Below are 22,988 nucleotides of genomic sequence, written 5' to 3'. Positions count from 1 at the left end.
CATGGCCCATTGCAGCTGCCCTCAACCCTTCAAACTCCCAAACCTCTTGTTCCTGCTGCCCCATACTCCATTTCTTGTAGCGCAGGAGTCCCTGACCAACTCAACTGAGAAGTTCAAGGCCAATCCACTACCAAGTTTGCCTGTCTTACTTTCTGAACAGAATTCCTTCCTGAAGTTAATCCTCTTCTGTCCTGACCCTTCTACAGGGAATACACCATGGTGATTTAAAAGAGGTTGCTTGGGGTGCCTGGGTGGCTCGGCCAGCTGAGCATCCGACTTTGGCTGGGGTCATGATCTCACGGTTTGTGGGTTTGAGCCCCGTGTCAGGCTCCGTGCTGACAGCAGAGCCTCCTTGGGATTCTCTCTCTGCCCCTCTCATTCCCTCTCTCTCTCTGTCTCTCAGAATAAATAAACAAAAAAGAGAGAGCTATTGCTTGAATCAGAACTGAATTTGAGTCCTTATTCCTTTATGTATAAGCTATGCAAACTTGAACAAATTGTTTAATCAGTTCAACTATCAGTTTTGTCATTCATAAAGTAGGATTAAGAATAAAACCTACCTCAGTACACCTGTGTGGCTCAGTCAGTTGAGTGTCCAACGTCATGATCTCGCAGGTCATGATCTCGCTGTCTGTGAGCTCCAGCCCTACGTTGTTGCACTCTGTGCTGACAGCTCAGAGCCTGGAGCCTGCTTCAGATTCTGTCTCTCTCTCTCTCTCACTCTGCCCCTCTCCTGCTTGTTCTCTAAAGAAATAAATGCATACATAAATAAATACATAAACAAACTTTAAAAAAAATTTTAAAAAAAGAATAAAACCTACCTCATAGGGATCTTTGTGAGAATTCAATGAAATTTGCTTGCTAAAGTGTGGTCCTCAGACTAGCATCATTAGCACCACGTAAGCACTTGTTAGAAATGCCGAATTTCACACTCCACCCAGATCTTCCAAAACAGAATCTGCCTTTTAATGAGATCTGATAGCGATTTGTGTACACATTAAAGTTCGAGAATCACGGTGCTAGGAAGATTTTATTTCACTGTATGTCCAGGCTGAGTCTCTGCTCAGCCCCTCTACAGAAACACCCAATATATGTGATGTTGCTGGTGCCCTTAAGGGTGTCTTTTTTTTATGTACAAAAAGAAATTTCCTTCAGGTAAAAAAAAAGAAATTGATTTGTCAGCCATGTACAAAAGAATTTGAAATTAAGAGAGACCAGGGTGGGGGCAAGGGACAGTTAAAAAGTGCGGGGTCACCTTTATACAACTTAGGAAAAGATGCTCCTGCTGAGCATTGAGCATTCATCACCTCACAGGCACACACCTGGTGAGCTGACAGAGTCCTTGTGCAATTTAGAAACACATACTCCCATGGGCTGCTGTTGTCAAGTTTTAGACCGCATGGCTCGCCAAATGCGGCAATGGCTCAACCAGTTGTCCTTGGCAACATGTGGCAATACTTTGAAGGTGAGTTTACATGAGGTCCCGAAGTAGTGTGTGGTCCACTGGAATGAAAAGAATGAAAAACGCAAGGGTGGATCCAAAAGAAAATGCCAAAATGACAGAGGGCAATGGAGAAGAGGTAGGGTGGAAAATGGACCTGGGGTTATTAAGGAAGACTTCTGGAAAGAGGTAGGATTTGACACAAATCTCAAGGATCTATGTAACTGAGATGTGAGGGGGAGGTGGAATCACATATTAAATATGTTACAAACAGTACTGGACTGTGAGAGAGACTATATTTTGAGATTGGCAGGATGAACCGTGGACAAGAAGGCAAATGGGGGTATTGAAAAGTCTAAACTCATTAGACTATAAATATGAAACCATTTTATTTTCTTCCAATAACTGTCCCCATCTGTGCTAGACCGACCCCTCCACCCCCGCCACACACACACACACACACACACACACACACACACACACACACATCTTAGCCCTAGTCCATGGGTTTATTTGGTTAAGTCTTAATGTTACATCTAATTCATCATGTTCTTCTCCCTTCCCCCAGCCAGGGGCACAGTCTTTATCAGTTTCCCTCTTTCTCCTCTTTCCAGAACTATCTCCTCTAGAGGTGGAGCAGGGCAGAGTAAGGCTGCATACCTCCCTGCTTACCTGTGGTTCCAATGTGCTTCATGCTCTCCAGTATGCCCCTCCAACCCACAACTCTGGGCACTGGAAGTTCCTAATTAATTTTGTCCACATCTTTGGCTGACCCCAGCTAGCATTGTCATGTCACATGCTTTTGTCCTTCACTGTGGGATTCCTCTAGAGACAGTTATCCCCAAACTCAGTCTAACTTTCTTGGTCAGTTCCCAGGCTTGCAACAAGTACATGTGGAACCATCTCAGTATATCTTGGAAAGGGGTGCGTGTCAACTGGGGGAGTGATGAGAAATCTTATGACATCTCCACCTGACATTCCCCTCCCCAACATGCAAGTGCACATACATCACCTCTATAAACGCCCTACCTACACACCTGACAGCTCAGAGGTAGTTCATCAGCTCTGCTATATAAGCAGATATTCAACCATGGAATAAAGAGTCAGTCTGCCTTTCCTTAGCCACTCCCAAGTTTATGAACGATTCTCTTGGACCTCCCTCTCTTTCCTTCAATGGAGGAGATGAAGACAGAAAGTGAACACTTTGTTCCTTCAAAAGACTCCTCTTCTCAGTTGTTGTTGTTGTTGTTGTTTTTAAATATCAGGAGGAGGTGAAAGACAATGGAGTAGTAACCCCAGGTCTGCTGGATAATCCTTCTCAAGCCCTGCAAAGAGATAGCAGATCTCAGTAGCTGTGGTTCCTGGGGCTTAGAATTTGGGGTACATATTCCCAGCTTTGAGTCTTTGATGGTTCTGGGACAACATGAAAAATCTCACTCAGCCCCTGATGTTGCACTGTTATAAGATAAAGAAATTAATTCTCAGAGAAGGGCAGATGTTTCCCCAATATTAAATGAGAGATGAGATTTAAATACCAACATCATACTTCTTCCACTGGTTCTTGATAAATGCAACTTACCTATCCATAACCCAAAAGCTTTTGAGCTAGAAGACTCCAGGAAAATAGGAGGGAATAGGCACATTCTGTAAGCACAGTTAGCAGTCTCTCTCAGTAGCTACGATTATGCACCTTTTACAAATTTATATGATTAATCATAGTGCTGAAGGCTGAGCCTAACTCACTCATCAGTTACAAGCATCTCAGTGTATTATGTTGGTTTAAGAATTATTGACTGTATATATTACCCCACAGATTTTGACTTGTTGAAGACTGAGGTAAATACCAAAGGGTATTAACATACCCAGCTAGTAAATGAGGAAGGGCTTCCCTTGAGAACACTGTTCCACCTACACTGAGACATTCCAATCTATAGCCATGGACAGCTATGATCAAGCCAGCTTCCCGTGCCTTCAGAAAGGTCAAGCTGGAGATCATCTTAACTAAACATTTATTTTTAAGTTAGGCCACGCCCATACAAGCAGAGACAATATTCCCCCCTTATCTAAAGTATTTGGTTCTTCTCCAGGGAGCAAACCAAGATCATCTGCAGACATGTTTAGAGGTAGGACACTGGGCATTTACTTAAAACTTGAAGTTACTGAATATTTATGTAATCTTTTCTTTTACTGGGGATTAGAAGGTTTGCCTGTATGGAAACACTACTCTGAGAAAGCTGATGTAAGACGGCACTTAGTCAGATGAAAGCATTTTAGAGTCCATTCAAATCAAACGTTACTTCAGCAAACAAGTATTTACTGAGCACCTGCTCTGTGCTGAGCACTGTTATAGTTCATTACTCAGTACAAGTTCTCTGCGAGCCAGATATTTTCTTTCCGTTGTTTTCTAAAGGCACAATGTAGAGATATTCTGTACAGAGAGATTCAATGTAGAGAAATTCTTGACTCCTTGTCCATGCCTGTGATTGCACTGATCCGTGCTGCCTACGATCAAGATCTTTGGTGCTTTCTGGTTAGAAAGACTGCTTTTTCTTTATGGACATAACTCCCTTTGAGTTGGCAACAGCTGGGAAATCTTTGCTCACTTCACTTAATTGAGCTGTCAGCTGAGATCCCAGTCCAGATTTTTTCAAAGAAGGAAGAGAGGGGGCGCCTGGGTGGCTCAGTCGGTTAAGTGTCCGACTTCAGCTCAGGTCACGATCTCACGGTCCGTGAGTTCCAGCCCCGCGTCGGGCTCTGGGCTGATGGCTCAGAGCCTGGATCCTGCTTCCGATTCTGTGTCTCCCTCTCTCTCTGTCCCTCCCCCATTCATGCTCTGTCTCTCTCTGTCTCAAAAATAAATAAACGTTAAAAAAAATTTAAAAAAAAAGAAGGAAGAGAGGAAGGGAGAAGGAAAGAAGAGAAGAAGGGAGCAAGAGAGGAAGGGAGGCAGACAAGATAAAGTTAATTCTAGCCCCTAAGATTGTAGTCTTCATTCGTGGCTTTTTGAAGGGGAATTAACATGCCATTCTCCCAATATTCAATTTTGTGGGGAAGGCATTCCAGGGACATGTTCAAGAATTACTGTTCAAGTGTCATTATTAATTATGTCACCATCGTTCGATGATGCATCCCCCATTTATACGTGTATCTTCTTCCCCTTGATAAGAGGTGATCAGCACATGGTCGAATTAAAGAAAAAAAATAAATGTCTGAAGGCACCCTGAGTGTTTAAATGCCTGCCCACAGGACTTAAATAATCCATGACACCTGGTGAAAGGACACAAGGCCACCAAGAAAAGACTCCACAGAGGGGTGGAGCCATCCAGACACAACGTTATGGGCAGGGATAAGCTGCAGATTCATAACATTTGAAACATGAAGCAGAAACTGTAGAAGTTACTGCACCTAGAAGAGCTTTCTTATGACGTGGAATAATGGAAATTTAACTAAGTTTCTTTTACAAGTCTCTCGGTCTTATTTAATACAAAGAACCAAGCAATCCATTATCTTATTAGAAAAGATCAAAATAACAATGCAGGAAATAGAAGTGAGAAGACAGCAAGAAAGGAGAAATAGAGGTGAGAGGAAGGGAGGGGAGGGAGGAAATGTGGGGAAGAGAGAGTGAGAGAGAGAGAGACTAATTTCTTCCTTTAGAGCTAACCTGGGAGTATAGAGCCATGAAATAAAGCACCTGCCTCTACTTGAAAGATGGCATTGTGTTCGCACTAATGCCCCATATAAGACATCAGTTTTCAGCTAATGCCACTGAGACAGGATGAAGAGCTTCCAATAGTTTGGAAGCAGCATGCAGTCTGCCCAGTTTATTTCAGAAATAAAAAAAAGAATGAAGTAACACAGCAAAATGTATGTTCCCCCTTGGTCCACTGAAACATCAAACTCCAGGGTGACATTAATGTAGTATCATTCCCTCAAGCATTTTGTTTTCAAATAGGTGCTTGCCGGCTTCAGGAAAACTGATACTTAGGAGAAAATGGAATCGTACATAATCCAAGCAATGGACATTGTTCTGATATCTGTGTCTGGCTTTAAAATATTTCAAGTCCAAAGACAATGGGCTTCAAAGTGACCATTAGAGGGGTACACCCATCTTCCCTCCAGTGGAACACAGGAGAAATGGGAAGGAGAGGCCAGCAGCCTGCTTTGGTGGCAAGATAAAGAGAAAGCTGAGTCTGGGTTGAGAGGAAATTGCGCTCCCTTCTGACAGTGGGTCAGAAGTCTGTAGAACTCAGCTCAGATGTAGAACATATAGCGAGCGGTAAGGCAGACACTACCTGAAGTGACCTCCAGTGAGTCACAATCTATACACCCACCTCCCATTGAATGTGGGCAGAACCTGTGATTTGCTTCTCGCTGACAGAATATGGCAAAAGGGATTAGATGGCAATTCTCCTGATGATGCGACTTTGTGTGGCAAAGCTTGGAACGTCACTCCCGGGATTAAGGAAAGATGATGGGATAGTCCCGCCCCCATCATTACATTCATTACATCATGTAAGACTCTCTTTGCAAACTGGATAGAGAGAGTTAACTTATGTTTTTGTTGGGTTTTTTTCCTTGAGGTTTCAATATTTTATTCAAGTTTTACTTGAAGCGATGATAATTACAGCACTTGGGTTTTTTTTTTTTTTTAGTTTTTTAATGTTTATGTATTTTTGAAGGAGAGATAGAACACAAGTGGGGGAGGGACAGAGAGAGAGAGGGAGACACAGAATCTGAAGCAGGCTGCAGGCTTTGAACTGTCAGCACAGAGCCCGACACGGGGCTTGAACCCATGAGCTGCGAGATCATGGCCTGAGCTGAAGTCGGATGCTTAACCAAGTGAACCACCCAGGAGCCCCTAACTACAGCATTTGAAGGGGAGGATCTAATTCTACACAAAATGGAAGACTCTAAAATGTACCCATTAAACTGCTAAAAAAAATAAATAAATAAACTGCCATGCTGTCAAAGGTCCTTTGAGAGGGACATAAAACAAAAAACTCAAGTAGTCTCTGGGAGCTAAAAGAAGACCCTGGTTGACGGCCAGCCAGGAAACAGGGACCTCAGTCTTAACAACCACCGAATTCTGAATTCTGAATTCTGCCAACAATCGCATGAGCTTGGAAGAGGACCCCAAGCTTCAGGTCAGCCCACCTGACACCTTATCTGGAAACTTATGCGACCCTGAGCAGAGGACCCAGACCCCTGACCCAGGAGTCTGAGATAATGAAGGTGTGTTGTTTTAAGCCACCAAGTTTCTGGTGATTTTTAATGCAGCAATAGAAAACTAATATAATATCAGCAAGGATCCCGCCCAGGGTGCAAAGGGACCCCCAACAACAGGAGTCTGTGGGGTGAGCATCTAAAACCAGAAGCTGATTGATGGTCGGCAGTGGTCTGCCAAAGTACAAGGTCACCGTAGAGGTATCCGACGATGATGGGAGTCTCTGAGGAACTCACAGATCGTGAGAGGAGAGGTGAACAATCTGACAGGTCTAGAGAGCTCAAAGTCCCTGAGAGCCAGGGAGAACTCCCCATTCCCTAACCCAGTGGGGTGTTAGCAAAACAGCTACCCAGAGAGGGAAAGGCCTGATTTATAGCATTTGCCAATTTCTGTGGTGTAGAGACTCTCACCATGACCGAATTCAAGCTACCAACAGTTTAACAGCTTACTCACAATTTTCCTGATCTCTAATAATCAGCTGTTGGGAGCCAGTGTCTAACACAGCAGGTCTCCTGTATTTCCTCCACCCTGGAGGGAGAATCAGCCAGCCTGGGGGGAAGTGGGGAGAGCAGAAGCCTGACCTTCAACAATAGGTTCCCAGTCAGTCGGGAGGGGGTTAGGGTTAGGGTTAGAGCAGAAGCCTGACCTTCAACAATAGGTTCCCAGTCAGTCGGGAGGGGGTGAAGAGACTTAACCCTGAATGGCGAAGGACGTGTTGATTCATACCAGTTAGACTGGCTCCAAAAGTTGAGACCCAACCTAAGGTAACGTTGAATTGCGCATTATACGAGGGTGAGTAAAGGTCATGGTCTGCCCAGATTGTCAAACACAGGTGCATGCACACACACGCACACACACGTACACACATATTACTAACAAGATAAATTAATCTTCTCTGTAGGTTTAACTATCCAAGACAGAAATAAAAGTTGCAGAGTTACCATTTTCTTTCTTCTTCTTCTTTTTAAAACAATTTCTTAACATTCCCCTCTTTTCTCGAAATGCCTTTATAAGTGAGGGGACTCTTAAATCCCAACATTAGACACATGAATGACTAAATGACTGAGGTCAATCTCCTAATGTGTTTCTCTGTTTAGAAGTGCTAGGCCATCTCAGGAAGCCCCCTGCGAAAAGGCAGCTTGTCCGGCTAAGGTGTGCACACGGGTGTACCACTGTGAGTCATCTCAGGAGACAGAAGCCGGCGGAAAGAACCCTCAGATTTTAAAGGCAGTGAGAATTAAGCGGCTTTGCCTACCTAAATGGAACTGACAGCCAAATGGGAAGAGACAATGGGGCTAAACATGAATACTTGCTTCAGGGTAGAAAGAGGAAAGACACTTTAACCTTGGATGGAACCAGACCTCCGGGGTCAAGGTGAATCTGTCTGCACTGTTTCCATGGGATTTCCACTCGTAAGTTCTCTGGTGAGTCATCTGAGAGCAGGTTGAGCAGTTGCCATGGGTTACCTTCCTTTTAGAACATGTTCTAAGGGAGCGAAGCCTTGGAATTTTCATCCATGTATATCAAGTTCTGGAAGGATATCACTTTGAGTTCTACATCACACATGGAGACATGGGCTGTCCGTGGCAACTGTTCTTTGTACACATTATTAGAGCACGTACCAAACCGAATTCTTGCCTCTGTTCATTCCATTCAAGTGAGACTCTGGAAAATCAACACGGCCTAATAGAAGGAGCTCAAAAGTAATGGGTCTCTTTGACATGTTTATATCTTCATAGAACTTTTGGACTATCCTTGCTCTCATCTCCTGACCTTAATTCTCACTTGACCGAGGAAAAAAAAAAAAAAAAAAGAAGCAATTAGAAGAAAATTTCCACGGGCTTCTACCAAAATATCTACCCACTTTCGCTGCACTCCCAACTCTTCCGTGGATGACATTTCCATTCTAAGTGTCAGCCCCTGTCTGCTAGATCCCATCCCTCTTGCCTAACCAAAGTTAGGTGTCAGCCCACCAATTCTGCAATTTCCTACACCCTTAATTTTTCGCTGCCTGTTGGATCATGTCTTTCAGGATTCAAACTCTGCCATGATTTGTCCCATCTGAAGAAGAAAAAAAAAAAAAACACCTGTTTTGACCCCACTTTCCCTATCAACGCTCTTCTCTTCACTCCCCCGGCAGCAAAGTGCTTGGTTGGCTTTCTCGTTTCTTTCCTCCATTCTGTTTTGAATCCACTCAATTGGGTTTTTGCCCTCACTCCGCCACTGAGACGGTTCTTGACAAAGGTATCAGCCATTTCCATGTTATTAGACCCAATGGCCAGTTCTCACTGATCACCCCACTTGCCTGTCAGCCCAGCATGTGACAAGGTAGGTCACTCACTCCTTAACACAGTTTCTTTATCCTGGTTTCCAAGATGGTACACTCCCAGTGCACCACTGGTCACTCCTTCCTAGTCTCCTTGGTTACTTCTGCCACTTCTCCCTGAAGACTTAGTGTTGAAGAGTCCCAAGCTCAGTCCTTGGCCTCTTTCCTTCTTCATCTGTCCCTACTCCCTTAGGACCTCCCCATGTCCTGTGACTACCTTACCACTTGTACGCTGATGGTTCCCAAATGTAGATCCCCAAAGCAGACCACTCTTCCAAATTCTAGACTCCAACAGTCAACTGCCTCCTGCGTATCTTCACTAGGATGTCTGACCTCTCAAATGTAACAGATCCCAAACTGAAGTCCTGCCTGACCTTCTCCCCAAACCTTCTCCACCTACAGCTTCCTCCCTATTTGGAGGTAGAAACTCCATGCTTCTATTCGTTCAGGCCAAAAATCTTGGAGTCATCCTTGACTCTACTTGCCCTGACATCCCCCGTACAACCAGCCAGAAGATCATGCTGGCTTTACCCTCAGAATATGTCAAGACTCTGATCACTTCTCTCTACCTGCACTGCTTCCAGAATAGCCCAGTCCCTGTTCTCGCTCATCTGAATCACAATAATGGCTTCCTAAACAGTCTCCTGGCATCCATTATTGCCAATTAGAGTCCTTTGCCACACAACGGCCAGAGTAATTAGTCTGAAACATAAGCTCTGCTATTCCTCTGCTTATAGCAGTGTGGTTCTTAGCATTTTCCTGCAAGAGAGTTGCTTCAGGGGAAGCCACAGGGCTGGTTCTTCAGCCTAAGGGAGACTAGCTTTCTCAATTAGAGAGGAAAAGCTCCTTTTACTGGCAAAGTAAGCAAATTTAGAGCCCCAATTTCTTGGGGCGCCTGGGTGGCTCAGTCGGTTAAGCGTCCGACTTCAGCTCGGGTCATGATCTCACACTCCATGAGTTCAAGCCCCTCATCGGGCTCTGTGCTGACAGCTCAGAGCCTGGAGCCTGCTTCAGATTCTGTGTCTCCCTCTCTCTCTGCCGCTCCCCTGCTCATGCTCTGTCGCTCTGTGTCTCAAAAATAAATAAAAACATTTAAAAAAATTTAGAGCCCCAATTTCTTTGGTTAGATCAGATCCACCTGCGTGCTCCCATCCCTGATTTGTCAGGGATTTTCCTCTACCTTCCCAGTCAATGCCAGAACCTCAATATAAGAGGTTGCAAGAGGATTTGAGTTCTGTTTACTATTTCTAGATAGCATATGGACTATGTCACACATGTTTCAATATACAGTGTTTTTCTTGTCATTAATTCTTCCCTAGTTTGTAATTGGGGTTGATATACTTGTTAGAGTTTTTTGAAAGGGTGCTTTTAAATTTGTAAATGCATATATACATTTTGAAAAACAGTCTTCTTGTTAATGCCTGCTTTTTTTTTTTTTTTGCACTGTTGTGAGATAATACGTTATGTATGGGTTTCTTCTTTCTTGAATGTATTAAGATTTAATTTGTGATCTAATGCATGAACATTGTTTATAACTGTTTCCTGAGTGTTTAAAAAGCAAATGCTTTTAGAACTGGTAATACATTAATTCGGCTTTGCAAATACCCTCTAGCCTTCCATATTCTGTGTTGACTTGATCTATCAACTTCTGATGAAGGTATACATGTTAAGGTTTATACTTATAAACCTGTGAAAACAAAACAAAGCAAAAGGGAGAGAAAACCCTGTAGTGGCTCCCATCTCCCACAGAGAGAAACTATGTCCTTACGTGGCTGCAAAGCCCCCACTGCCCCTTTCCCTGTCCTTCCCCTCGTGTCTGGCTGTTCATGTTATTTGTGCCAGAAGCCTCCTTGTGGCTCCCCAAACATGGCCTTTGCTCTATTTTCTCTACTTTGAAAGTTCTTTTTCAGGATCCACTTGGCTAATTCCCTCACTTCCTTCGAATCTTTGCTCAGATCTCACCTCTTTGATGAGAGCTTCCCTGTCACCCTATTTTTTCTATTTTTTCTTTTTTTTTTCTTTTTGAGAGAGAGAAAGTACAAGCAAGGGAGGGGCAGAGAGAGAGAGAGAGAGAGAGACAGAGACAGAGACAGAGTATCTGAAGCCGGCTCCGTGCTGATGGTAGCCAGCCCTATGTGGGCTCGAACTCACAAACCATGAGAATGGTCAGGACCTGAGCTGAAGTCTGAACCTTACTGACTGAGCCACCCAGGCACCGCCCCCCTCCACCACCATCACCCTATTTAATGGACAATTGTGTCCCACCCCCAGTTACCAGTTTCAACTCCCCTCACCCTGCTCAATTTTTTTTCCCATCACATTTATATCACTCTCTAACATACTATGTGACTTCTTATTTTGTTTATTCTTTGATGTCTATTTTCCCTGACTCTTAATTAAGTCTGACTCTTAATTAAGTCTGACTCTTAATTTTGGCCCAGGTCATGATCTCACAGTTCATGAGATTAAGCCCTGCATCGGGCGTATTCCTACAACCGTGCCTGGCACATAGTAAACCTTTGCCAACATTTGACGAATGAACGACCTATCCTTAGACTGAGGCTGCCATTTTGATCATCCTTTTGGGGAATGTTCATTGCATTCTAAGACTTTTCTCAACTCTCTGTTGGGAAAAAGAAATATCTACATTAACAATAGCTCTTGTTATGAGATAAGATCACAGTGCATCTATTTTTTTCACTATTTGATTTAAAAGGGTAATTTAGTTAATATAAAAGTATGCTATTATTTCTCAAAAGAATACCCACATGGTCAGTGTCTCTTCATTATTTTTGGCTCTCTCTCCTCATTTCCTCATTGAGAATCCCCAGGAAAATGTATGTACATATATTTTCCTTCAATTTCAAAGAGTCCAAGGAACCCCCAACACTTCTTCATGAATCTCTGGGTATTCATGGACTTCAGTGAGAGGCTTCATGCACACACACTCTCACAAAGGCATGTACATACACTTGAAATTGAATTTACATGGCCTTTCTGGATTTAATCTTGTTTCAAACCTTTTTTTTTTTTTTTTTAACGAGTATTTTGTTTTTAACTTTCCCCTACATCTTACCAAGTCAGTTTGGTTTTGTCGTTCTTGTTGTTGTTTGGTTACGATTGTTTCTGTTTATTGAAATAACTTTATTTTTTAAAATTTTTTAATGTTTATTTATTCTTGAGAGAGAGAGAGACTGACAGAGTGCAAGTGGGGAGAGACGGAGAGAGAGGGAGACACAGAATCCAAAGCAGGCTCCAGGCTCTGAGCTGTCAGCACAGAGCCCAACACGGGGCTCGAACTCACAAACTGCAAGATCATGACCTGAGCCGAAGTCAGAGGCTTAATCGACTGAGCCACCCAGGCGCCCCTACTGAAATAACTTTAAAGTGTTTCAGTTTCACAAAAAGCTTGTAAGTATAGGACAGCCATATGAAAATCCTGCTGGAAATCTATCATGTGTGAATTTTCACTTCAAAGTAAATGGAATGCAAAATGAAGATGTGAAAATAATTCCTGGGTCCATAAATATTTTTTAAGCTTATTTATTTATTTTGAGAGAAAGAGAGCATGGGGAAGGGGCAAAGAGAATCCCAAGCAGACCCCACATTACCAGCTGGAGGCCTGATGTGGGGCTTGAACCTATGAACCATGAGATCATGACCTAAGCTGAAGTCAGATGCTTAACCAACTGAGCCACCCAGGCACCCCCTAGGTCTGTAAATATTTAATAGGCTTTTGGGCCTATGGTTGTCAAGTGGCAAATTTATAATACACTGTATTTAAAAATAAAATACACAGATTTCATGGACTTCTCTGAGTGAAAAGTTACTCAGTTTACTAATTGTATTCCTTATACTCACAATCGTGTATATCTTATTAATTAGTATATTCTTTTTTTAGCTTTTTTAATGTTTATTCATTTTTGAGAGAGAGATGGGGGAAGCGTGTGCGTGCAAGCAGGGAAGGGCAGAGAGAAAGGGAGAGAGAGAATCCCAAGCAGGATCCATTCTGTCATCACAGAGCCCAACACGGGGCTTGATGTCACCAACTATGAGATCCTGACCTGAGCCGAAATCCAGAGTCGGGTGCTCAACCAAGTGAAGCACCCAGGTGTCCCAGTATATTCTTAATTTTAATTGTAAAAAGCAATTCTGGCTATAGCCTCTGAGCAATTGTTTACTACAAAAAATTTTAAAGTCTTTGTAGGGGCCATGTCATTGGCCGCTCTGTCCTGCAGACAAGTGGTTTTGCAACCCCTGGAATGTATGAGAATCTCCTGTGCCACTTTACAATTATGGAGCTTTCCTGGTTCAAGGACAGTCCTATTGAATCAGAATCCCCCAGGTGGAGCCCAGGCATGTAAGTTTCAAAAACTTCCAAGGAGATTTTTTTAAGACAAGCCCTGCATAAGCAGTGGGAAGCCATGTTTTTTCTTTTCCCTTTTTTTTTTTTTTTAGGTTTTATTTTGGATTAATATTTGATTTATACAAAAGTTATTAAGTTAGTATAGAGTTCCCATATACCTCTCACCCAAGTTCCCCTAATCTTAACAGTTTCCATATCCATGGAACATTTGTCCAAACTAGGAAATGAACATTGATTCATTAAACTACAGACTTCGTTCCAATTTCACGCGCTTTTTTCCACTCATGTCCTTTTTCTGCCCCAAGGCCCAATCCAGGGTGCCACACCATATTTAATTATTGTGTCCCCTGGTCTCCTCTAATCTGTGAAAGTTTCTTAGTCTTCCTTGTTTTTTATGACTTTGACACTTTCAAGGAGCACTGGTCAGGCATTTTGCAGAACGTACCCTCCCTCAATTTTGGCTTGCCTGATATTTTCTCACGATTTGGGGAAGAATTCTTCAGAGGTGACATTCCCCATTCATCACATCATATCAGGGGACATGATGTCAAAATTGCTTATCACTAGTGATGTGTCAAGCCTACTCACGTGGTTAAGGGGCTGTCTGTCAGGGTTCTCCATGAAGCAGGGACAACTTTTCCCCTTTTCTAATAAACTGTCATGTTCCTGAAATAACTTTAGAGTGTTCCCGTTTCACAAGAAGCTGGCAAGTCATGACAATTCATTAGAAGAGAGTTGCTAAGTCCAGCCTGCACGGAAGGAGAGGTGGATTACGCTCCAGCCCCCGAGACGGAAGCAGCATCTACATATATTATCTGGAATCCTTCTTTAAGAAAGATCTGCCTCTTCTCCCTTATTTATTTACTCAATCAGTTATTTATATTAGGATGGAGCCAAGTTTTGTTTTGTTTTGTTTTTCAGGTCATATGCAATTCTAATGTTTTTTATTTCTCAAATTGTTTCACCTCTGGCCATTTCAAGCTCTTTCAAGTTGGCTCCTATGTCCTTTGGACATGCTTCATCTCTTTTTTAACAAATGCATTTCCTTTCATTGTGGCACCACAAGTGCCCCAGGCTCACCTTGGATTTTCCCTGACCCAGGACTGAAATCAGACATTTCTCCAAGGAGACTTGGCTCTTTTTGTTGGAAAATGACATCTGGAATCCAAACTCTAGGTGCTGGGTATGCTTGCTGTTATATGACAGTTTTACTGCTTCAGGTCCTAAGGACAGAGCAGGGAGATCTATACATGTATACACACATGCCTGTAATTATTTCTTTATCTATCGATCTGTCTAAATAGTAAATTAAATGTGAGTTTGAACCGATGTTTCCAATCCCAGGCCTGCACCACAGGGCTTATTCCTGCCTTCTCCACTTGCTTATGTGTCACTTCTATCCCTGACAGTGGGAAACCTGGATCCCGTTGTCTATAGTTTATTTACATGTCCACTCAGCCCTTGTGTGTTTGTGGAGTTTCAGAATTGCTAACCCATAATCCTGTGAGAAATGAATTTACCAGCCAGAGTACAGTGTTTATGTATAGTCCTTTTGTTTTTAGCCTTATAATATCTAGTAAAAACGTTATTTTCCAAAGTTACTTAAGTCAGCTCCTTTTTTACCCCATCAGTTTATTTTTCAATAATATTCTTGCCTCATGACTTAAGTCACATATGGTCAGTACAGAAAATAAGAGCAAGCAAAAAAAAAAAGAAAAAGAAAAAACAACTCATCCCGGTACCATGACTCAGCAATAACAGAGAAGCACTACCAACATTTTGATATAGTGTGTGTGCATTTATGTGCCTTTGTGTTATTTTTACTAATATTGGGATTATTCCTCATGTTCTGCTGTATGATTTTTTTTTCACCTAACGCTATGGATCCTTAAGGAACTATAGGTTTGTAAACAGAGGCATCTCCTGATGAGATGCATATTTGGAAAGACCATCCTGGAGCCCTAAAGAGAATGCAATGGAGGTGAAGGGAAGGAGGGAGATACCGAAATCAGAAATACTCCTGGGCAGATAGAATTATCTAGACTGACAGGGGTGCCAGGGTAGCTCAGTCGGTTAAGCAACTGACTTCATGATCTCACTGTTTGCGAGTTCAAGCCCCGCACCAGGCTCTGTGCTGAAAGCTCAGAGCCTGGAGCCTGCTTCACATTCTGTGTCTCCCTCTCTCTCTCTCTCTCCACCCCTCCCTTGCTTGTGTGCTCTCTCTCTCTCTCTTTCTCTCACTCAAAAATGAATAAACATTTAAAAATTTTAAAAAAAGAATTACCTAGACTGAGATTAATATTATTATTATGTGACATATTTAAAAGAATAACAAGTGGAATAGACGAGGGTAAATGAATTTGAGAGGCATTTCAAGATAGAATTGACAAGATTTTGGTGGATGCTTGGCTACTGGAGTGAGCTAGAGGAGGAGGTGAAGAACTCTGACATTTTAAGACAAGTGGATCCATCAACAGTGATAACATTAACCCACATCCATATAGAACACAAAGCAAAGGTTGGGTTTTACAGAGAAGATGATTGTCTGATTTTTGTACATGTTGAGTTTAAGGTGCTTCGTTCTTTCAGCTGGAGCAGTTCAAGGTCAATTACATGTTTGTGTCTGGTTGTCAGATAAGAGGATCGACCAAGAGGCAGAACTTGTAGAAAAAATTGATAGACTCCCTGCCAAGAGATTGGGTAAAATCACTCCAGGAGATCTGTAAAGCTAAAGAAAGGCGCAAAAAATACAGCTGGAAATTTAGATACCACTTAAGATTCGGGCAGGGGAGGAACAATCAGTAAAAGGGGACAAAGAAGGGGGAAATGGGCCAAGAGCTAAGAAGAGAAGCAAAAGCATGTAGTGTCTAAAAAGTAAAAAGTGGAGAAAGTTCAGAAAATGACCAAGCACATCAGTGCTCCCGTCATAGAGATGAGGAGGCTTCCAAGGACTGAAAGAGGTGAGGACATTGAGGTAACACATGTCAACTCTCTTTCCAAGAATGTGAAAGTGAAAAAAACCAGAAACAGTGTAGTCTCTTAAGGAGAAGTTAGAGTCTGTGAGAGGCATTGTTTTCTCTCTTTCTCTCCTTATTTAGAATTGGAGAGACTGACAGGCCCAGGGGTTGGAGGTGAGAGGTCTCAGATAGGTCTGACTGGGCAAGTTGGGTCTCCTGCCATTTCAGTTACCTTTCTAGCCCAAAGGCTTCGTGAGGAATTATTGCAAAATATGAAGAGTGGAAATTCGTAGTATGGGTTCGGTGAGGGCAGAGAATATTGTGAGCCTTCACGTGTTACACACAGATCATTTAAATAATCATTATCTGAAATGATGTTTGAGAGAGCTGTTTAAACATTGAAAGCAAAGTTAAAAATTCTGGCATTACATGAAGTAGACCATAATAACACAACTTTGTGCTTTTTATCCAGTATATGGTTTTTTAACTCAGTCGATCTATAATGCTCAAGTGGTTCAAGAACAATAATACAATGTGTTTCCTGAGAGTTTCAGATATCTAGTGACCTTGAGTATGCATGAAACTCCAGTTAACTACATAATACTGTGAGAAACATCTAAGCTTCAAAAGAAAATTCTCCATTTCATTCTTCATGTAAAAGTAAATGTTTGGGGCTCCTCTAAACAAACAAGTTCAACATATATTTATGCTAGATTTTATAGAAGAATGTATTGAAAACATAAACAACACTGAACTGAAATAGGAACTGTTTATTTATCGAATGGCTCTTTTTGAAAAGTAATGATAGTGTGAGTCACAGAAGTTAACTGCTTCCTTTTGTAATACGACCTGGAATTTCTTTTGATGTGAGCAAAGATACAATTATTTACAAGTAAAATAAAAAGAATTTTTTAAATTTTTGTTAATGTTTATTTCCTTTTTAGAGAGATTACATGAGCAGGGGAGGGACGGAGAGAGAGGGAGATGGAGAATCCCAAGCAGGCTTTGACCTGTCAGCACAGAACCCAACCTGACATGGGGCTCAAACTCATGAACCGTGAGACCGCGACCTCTCAGCCCTGGGACACTCAATCGAGTGAGCATCCAGGAGCCCCCAAAAATTTTTTTTTAATTTTTAAAATTAAGATCAAGGCACTGATTTAAGTCAAACTTTGAATACAGATAGAATTCTATTCTATATTCTGTACTTACAATATGTCTACACTATATTATGCTCTATACTTACTACAATGTAAGTATGTTCTGCAGAAGAGCCTTTACGATGAGGAATGAGAAATAGACAGTGACTGACAGCACAGGCTCTGGATGCGAACTTCCCAGGCTCAAGTACGATCTTTGTTACTAACCAGCTGGAACTCTGGGGTGAGTAACTTAATATCCCCATCCTAAAAAAAAAAAAAATGGGCGAATAATAGACCTTACTGCTTAGGCTTTTTGCAAGGATTGAAGAACTTAATATAAGAAAAATATTTAAAAGAGTGCCTAATACACGTAAAGACTCAAGAAATGTTAGTTGTTCATGTTATTTGCACCAGCCTCTCCATATTTGACCTTCAAGGGTTTAAATTTCTTAGTCAAACATGATATGGATTGAACCGCTGCTCAAAAAGTCGCCCAGCTGGGGGCAGATCTAGGTTTTAAGCGGCCTGCAAATTGTATAATTTGGGAGACCCTCTAAGAAACAGAGCAGAGAACTATGAAGAAGGCGTGTGGAATCCAGGCATTTGAGGAGCCCGATGCTCCCCTCCTTCCCCCTCCGCCCTCCACTGTTATGTAGGTATAGGATGCTGCTGTGACTTGGAAACTCTCTTGGTACCCTTGCTGTAAAATACCACAAATGAAAGGATGCTTCCACAAACCAGCCACAGCGTAGTCCTGACTCCGCTGAGAGGTTCTTGGATCCCCTAGGACCCAAGGCTGAGAGACTCACCGAATGTTTGAAGTTGGACGAGCCCAACTCAATGTTTTTATTATTAAAGCATGCTTTACGTGCAGGCGCAGAGGCCGGCTCTGTAACCACTGGGTCCTGTGATCTAGCAGGAGCTGATGAGAGCGGTGAGGCTGCCAGAAAGCAGGGCCCCAAGCGGCTGCCTGCAGTGTGTGTGTGTGTGTGTGTGTGTGTGTGTGTGTGTGTGTGTTTAGAGCTAGAGTTCTCAGCCTGTGCCCTGGGAGGTCTCACGTTACCCAACGCCTGGGTGAAGTTAGCCATTACTTATTTCAAAAGAACAGAGCTGAGGAAGGAAAAGGGAGAGGATAAGAGTAAGAGAAAGAAAGCGAAAGATGTTTCCTGTCTGTCCTCTTGAAAGGCAGTGAGGCATTTTCTCTAATGGCTTCATTCTGACAGCAATGTGGAGTCTCTTATGGACTCCAGCAGCAGGCAGTGAATGGAGAGCCAACCCCGCTGGAGAGCAGGAGCATACGAAGGCATACAACCAGGGAGAGAGTTTTCGTTTTCTTTCTTCAGTTCTTCTTGCAAACCGTCCAAAACTCCTGCAGTTGTCCTTATTTATTTACGCTAAGTAATCACGAATATACTAATAGAATTTTCTTTCCCTTTGTTGGGTGGGGAGGGGCAGGAAGGGGCGGTATGGAAGAAGAAAAAGAGGAAGGTTGGAATTATCTTTATAGCTCAACTGTAAAACCCCCTGTCACGTGAAGGAGGCAGTATAGCTTAGTGGTCAACGTGGCCTGACTCCGTCACCTTTTCACCGCATTCTGGATGATGGGTTCACCTTTCTTAAGCTTAGTTTCCCTAGACGTGAAATAGGGAGGAAGATGATGTCTACCCGTGGGAATGCTGGGAAGACTAGAAGAGACAGCCAGACAAGCTCCTAGTAAGGCACCAACACCTACTAAGTACTCTAAAAGGCAGCTATTATTGGGGTTCCTGGGTGGCTTAGTCAGGTAAGCACCTGACTTCAGCTCAGGTCATGATCTCACAGTGAGTTCAAGCCTCACGTCAGGCTCTGTGTTGACAGCTCAGAACCTGGAGCCTGCTTCAGATTCTGTGTCTCCATTTGTCTCTGCCCCTGCCCTGCTCATGCTCTATCTCTGTCTCCCTCTCTCTCTAAAAAATAAATAAATATTTTTAAAAAAATTTTAAAGGTAGCTCATTATTATGGTGACCATTATGCATGCCTTGACATTTTCATAATCCAATGTGTCAATCGCTTCACTGATCAGTGGAAATATGGAAAGTAACAAGTACTAAACTCTTTTTTTCCATTTGTCAATGATGACTTATTTCTCAAATTGTAGACTTGTTCTTTTAATTTTTCAAGTCAAAAGTCACCAACTGAAGGCCCCCAGTTTGAACATTTCTATAGAATGCTGGCTAATGCTGACATTTCTTTAAGAAATACTGCCTTAGATAAAAACACAATGTTTGGAAACTTGCCACTAACATCTCATTAAAGCAGTACTATATGTTTTAGTTTCAGCCTTCCTGAGATCTCTTCTTGGAAGGACACCCAGACCTGTTGCAAGAGTAGAAAATGTGGTCCTTGGCCCTGGGGAATTTATAATTTAATAGAGAAACTGGCTGTACACAGAATCACATAAATAAATATAACAGAAGCACATAAGCAAACATTTATACAGAGCTGAGCACAGCTGCATAGGTTTACACAGGTGCTAAAAAATATATCAGGGAAAGAAAAATTAAGAAACCAGTGGTTATTACAGTGCTTGGCAGCTAGAATACAGAGCAATGTAAGTTTTGCAATTGCACAGATCTACACAGGCATGGTCTTCCTGTTTGCTAAATGGTATATTGAGACTAAGGAAGCTCAGAGATTAGTGAAGAAAGAAATAATTGCAAATTATGGGAAGAGCAGGTAAAATAGATGAGAAATGAGTGGGGTTGAATTGTTCTTGTTGTTGGCAATTGTTTGTGACTAACATTTGAACACTTCCATTGTGCCAGGAAGGGGACTTTACGTGAATCATCTCATGTAATTCTCGCAGCCACCCCAAAATACTGTGTCACTGCTCACATTTTACAGACAAGAAAATTGAAGCCCAGAGACATTAAGGGACCTGACCAAACTGTGTGTCTAAGCATCAGCAAGTGCCCACCGTGGAATTTGAACCTGGGTCTGTAGGATTCCAAACCTGCCCTCTTCAGCTACTACTCTACTTCCTTGCTGGCACAAACTGAAAAGATAAGAGAGGTAGAGGGAATCATTTTAAAAACAGACAGTGGAATGACTGTTTACTAAACCCCTTAATGCCTCAGATGCTGATCATGATGGGACCAAACTGTGCAGAAGAGGTCAAAGAGATGTGCACAGGCTAAAGGAGCCTTGGATGAGGGGAAGCCAGTCAGCAAGGAAGGTCACCAATCGTACACATCCGTCTGCCTCCGAAGCATTACTGACAAACTCTTCTTTTATTACTAAGCAAGTTGCTCTTACCTGCAAACCTCCACTCCCTGACAAACACTGCTTTATCACAATACCACACAGTAGAAAGCTGACCACCCCAAATATGCATGTAGATAGCCAGACAGAGTATTGGCTATCCACTTGGTGACTTGGCCTGTTGGTAACTAAACTGGAAAGGTGTCTACTGTCCTAATAACTTCTCTACCGGGCAACTTTCTCTCACTGAGTTCCCTGGATAGCAGAGGGAATCTTGAGGAAGGATGGACCTGGACTTAAGTCCAGGCCCAAACAACTCCTGGCTTTGTAGCCTTGGAGAAGCTTCGCGGGTACTCTGGGCACCATCTCTAACATACACATAATAATTCTATCCTAGGGTTATGGAGAATATTAGCTGAGGTGATACCTATGAAATACTTCGTACAATGCCTGGCCCATAAAAATGCTCAAACACATTAGCTGTTGTTTTTAAAGATACTATGAGACAGGTAATGTACTCAATAAGCTCTTCAAAGTGGTCAGAGGCATCCTTTCTCTTTGGTCCTGAAATCAACAATGTTACTCTCATGTTGGAGCTAGAAAACTCTGCCATTTAGCGTCAGGGTAACATCAAGCACATTTTTGCGTGGGTGGCCCCCCTTCTTCATGCAGGATAAAGATTGAGTTAAGCACAGTACTTTGGGACCCCAGAAGTCAAGGCCTATAGCTGCAGTGGTCCGGGAGTGGGGAGGGGGCCACCACTGCTAAACGGAGCATTTCCTCTCATGCTATCTGTTTCCCTCTGGCTTCCTGTGCTGCTCACGCAGATACAACCACAAGCCGGGTTTGCAGTGCAGTTTAATGATGTTCCCATTGCATAAGGTTTTGTTTGGGTGCAGTTCGGTCAAAATGAGGTGGGGGCAGGGGGAGTGCAATCTGTTGCAGCTGTTCATCATTACCCAGATAAGCTTCAGAAGCCTCCCAATTAACCTTCGTGTGTAATAAAGCCAATCAGCACATAAAAACAAGAATTTCTCATTTACTGAAATGATATTTGGCTTGTAATTGCTGTCTGAGAATGTTGAACCAAGTAGAAAACATTAAGAAAATTGCACTCCTCCCCACAAATTTAAGCTTAGTGATTATTAAAGAAAAAAAAAAAAAAGACTAAGAATGTCATTTGGTAGCATAAGCTGTTTTGTCCTGATTTCAAGGTAAGAATAGAAATATAGAGTATGCCTTTGGATGTGAGACTAAAACATACTTGCAACTTAAAACCTAAAATAAATGTATGGATCATATAAATACTGTAATCAGTCCTTGTGGCTTAAAAATCTAAATAACAGAAATTAATATTAAGGGTGAGAAGACTAAAATATTAATTTTGTGTCCAGTAGGCCCTCAAATGTTTATTAGAATGATTTGAGTTTAACTGCATTGAATTATTATATTGACTTGAATTAGGACAATTATGACACACTGTCACTATACTTAAGTCTCCAATGTAGGGGCGCCTGGGTGGCTCAGTCGGTTAAGCGGCCGACTTCGGCTCAGGTCATGATCTCACGGTCCATGGGTTCGAGCCCCGCGTCGGGCTCTGTGCTGAAAGCTCGGAGCCTGGAGCCTGTTTCAGATTCTGTGTCTCCCTCTCTCTGACCCTCCCCCGTTCATGCTCTGTCTCTCTCTGTCTCAAAAATAAATAAATGTTAAAAAAAAAAATTAAAAAAAAAAAGTCTCCAATCTATCTAAAGAATTAAAATATAAATGCATTAAATTTTAAATAACACCACTAATGAATAACAATACGTAGCTACAATTTTTTTTTAAATAGTAGTAGACACACAGGAAGTTGCAAACATGTACATAGAGTCCCATGGACCCTTTTCCCAACTTCCGTGATACCGTCTTATATGCGTGTAGTACAAATATCATAACCAAGGAATTGACATTGGTACCATACTAATACCTAGACTACAGACTTTGTTCAGTTTTCATCAGTTTTTACCGGTCACCCAACTGTGTGCTTGTGTGTGCATATAGTTCTATGCAATTTAATCCCCTGTATAGCTTTTTGTAACCACCACCACAATCAAGATACAGAACCATCCCGCCATCACAAAGGGACCCCTTAAAGATATCCCTTTGTAATGACATCCAGTCCTATCCCTGGCCTCTGGCCCAACTCACCTGTTCTCAATTTCTATTGTTTCCTCATTTCAAGAAAATGTTATAGAAGTAGAATCATATAGTATGTCATCTTTTGAGATTGGCTTTTTTCACTAAGCATAACGC

At 42.2% G+C, this 22,988-nt stretch overlaps 2 long non-coding RNA genes across 5 annotated transcripts in view; both read right to left on the bottom strand.

Moving 5' to 3' along the window:
• The window catches only part of LOC121029922 (uncharacterized), a 28,189-nt gene extending 27,578 nt beyond the window's left edge, over positions 1 to 611 (bottom strand). For both annotated transcript variants that reach the window (XR_005789978.1, XR_005789979.1), the window contains exon 1: positions 561 to 611. This is a non-coding gene — a long non-coding RNA (uncharacterized LOC121029922). The remainder of the gene's footprint in view (positions 1 to 560) is intronic.
• A 96-nt stretch (positions 612 to 707) lies between these two features.
• The window catches only part of LOC121029921 (uncharacterized), a 47,928-nt gene continuing 25,647 nt past the window's right edge, over positions 708 to 22,988 (bottom strand). Inside the window, exons 2-6 of one of the 3 annotated variants that reach the window (XR_005789975.1) lie at positions 20,413 to 20,490; positions 8,288 to 8,449; positions 2,479 to 2,766; positions 822 to 1,503; positions 708 to 744 (exon numbers count right to left, since the gene is read on the bottom strand). This is a non-coding gene — a long non-coding RNA (uncharacterized LOC121029921). Of the gene's footprint in view, positions 745 to 821; positions 1,504 to 2,478; positions 2,767 to 8,287; positions 8,450 to 14,437; positions 15,463 to 20,412; positions 20,491 to 22,988 lie in introns of those variants that run through there. The other 2 variants (XR_005789976.1, XR_005789977.1) reach the window with 2 other exon arrangements.

Source organism: Herpailurus yagouaroundi, unplaced genomic scaffold, assembly GCF_014898765.1.
Source record: "Herpailurus yagouaroundi ecotype Mexico unplaced genomic scaffold, PumYag 139, whole genome shotgun sequence".
Taxonomy (NCBI): Eukaryota; Metazoa; Chordata; class Mammalia; order Carnivora; family Felidae; genus Herpailurus; species Herpailurus yagouaroundi.
The sequence above is the reverse complement of the archived record's forward strand: the minus strand, read 5'-3'. Positions and strand labels throughout refer to the sequence as shown.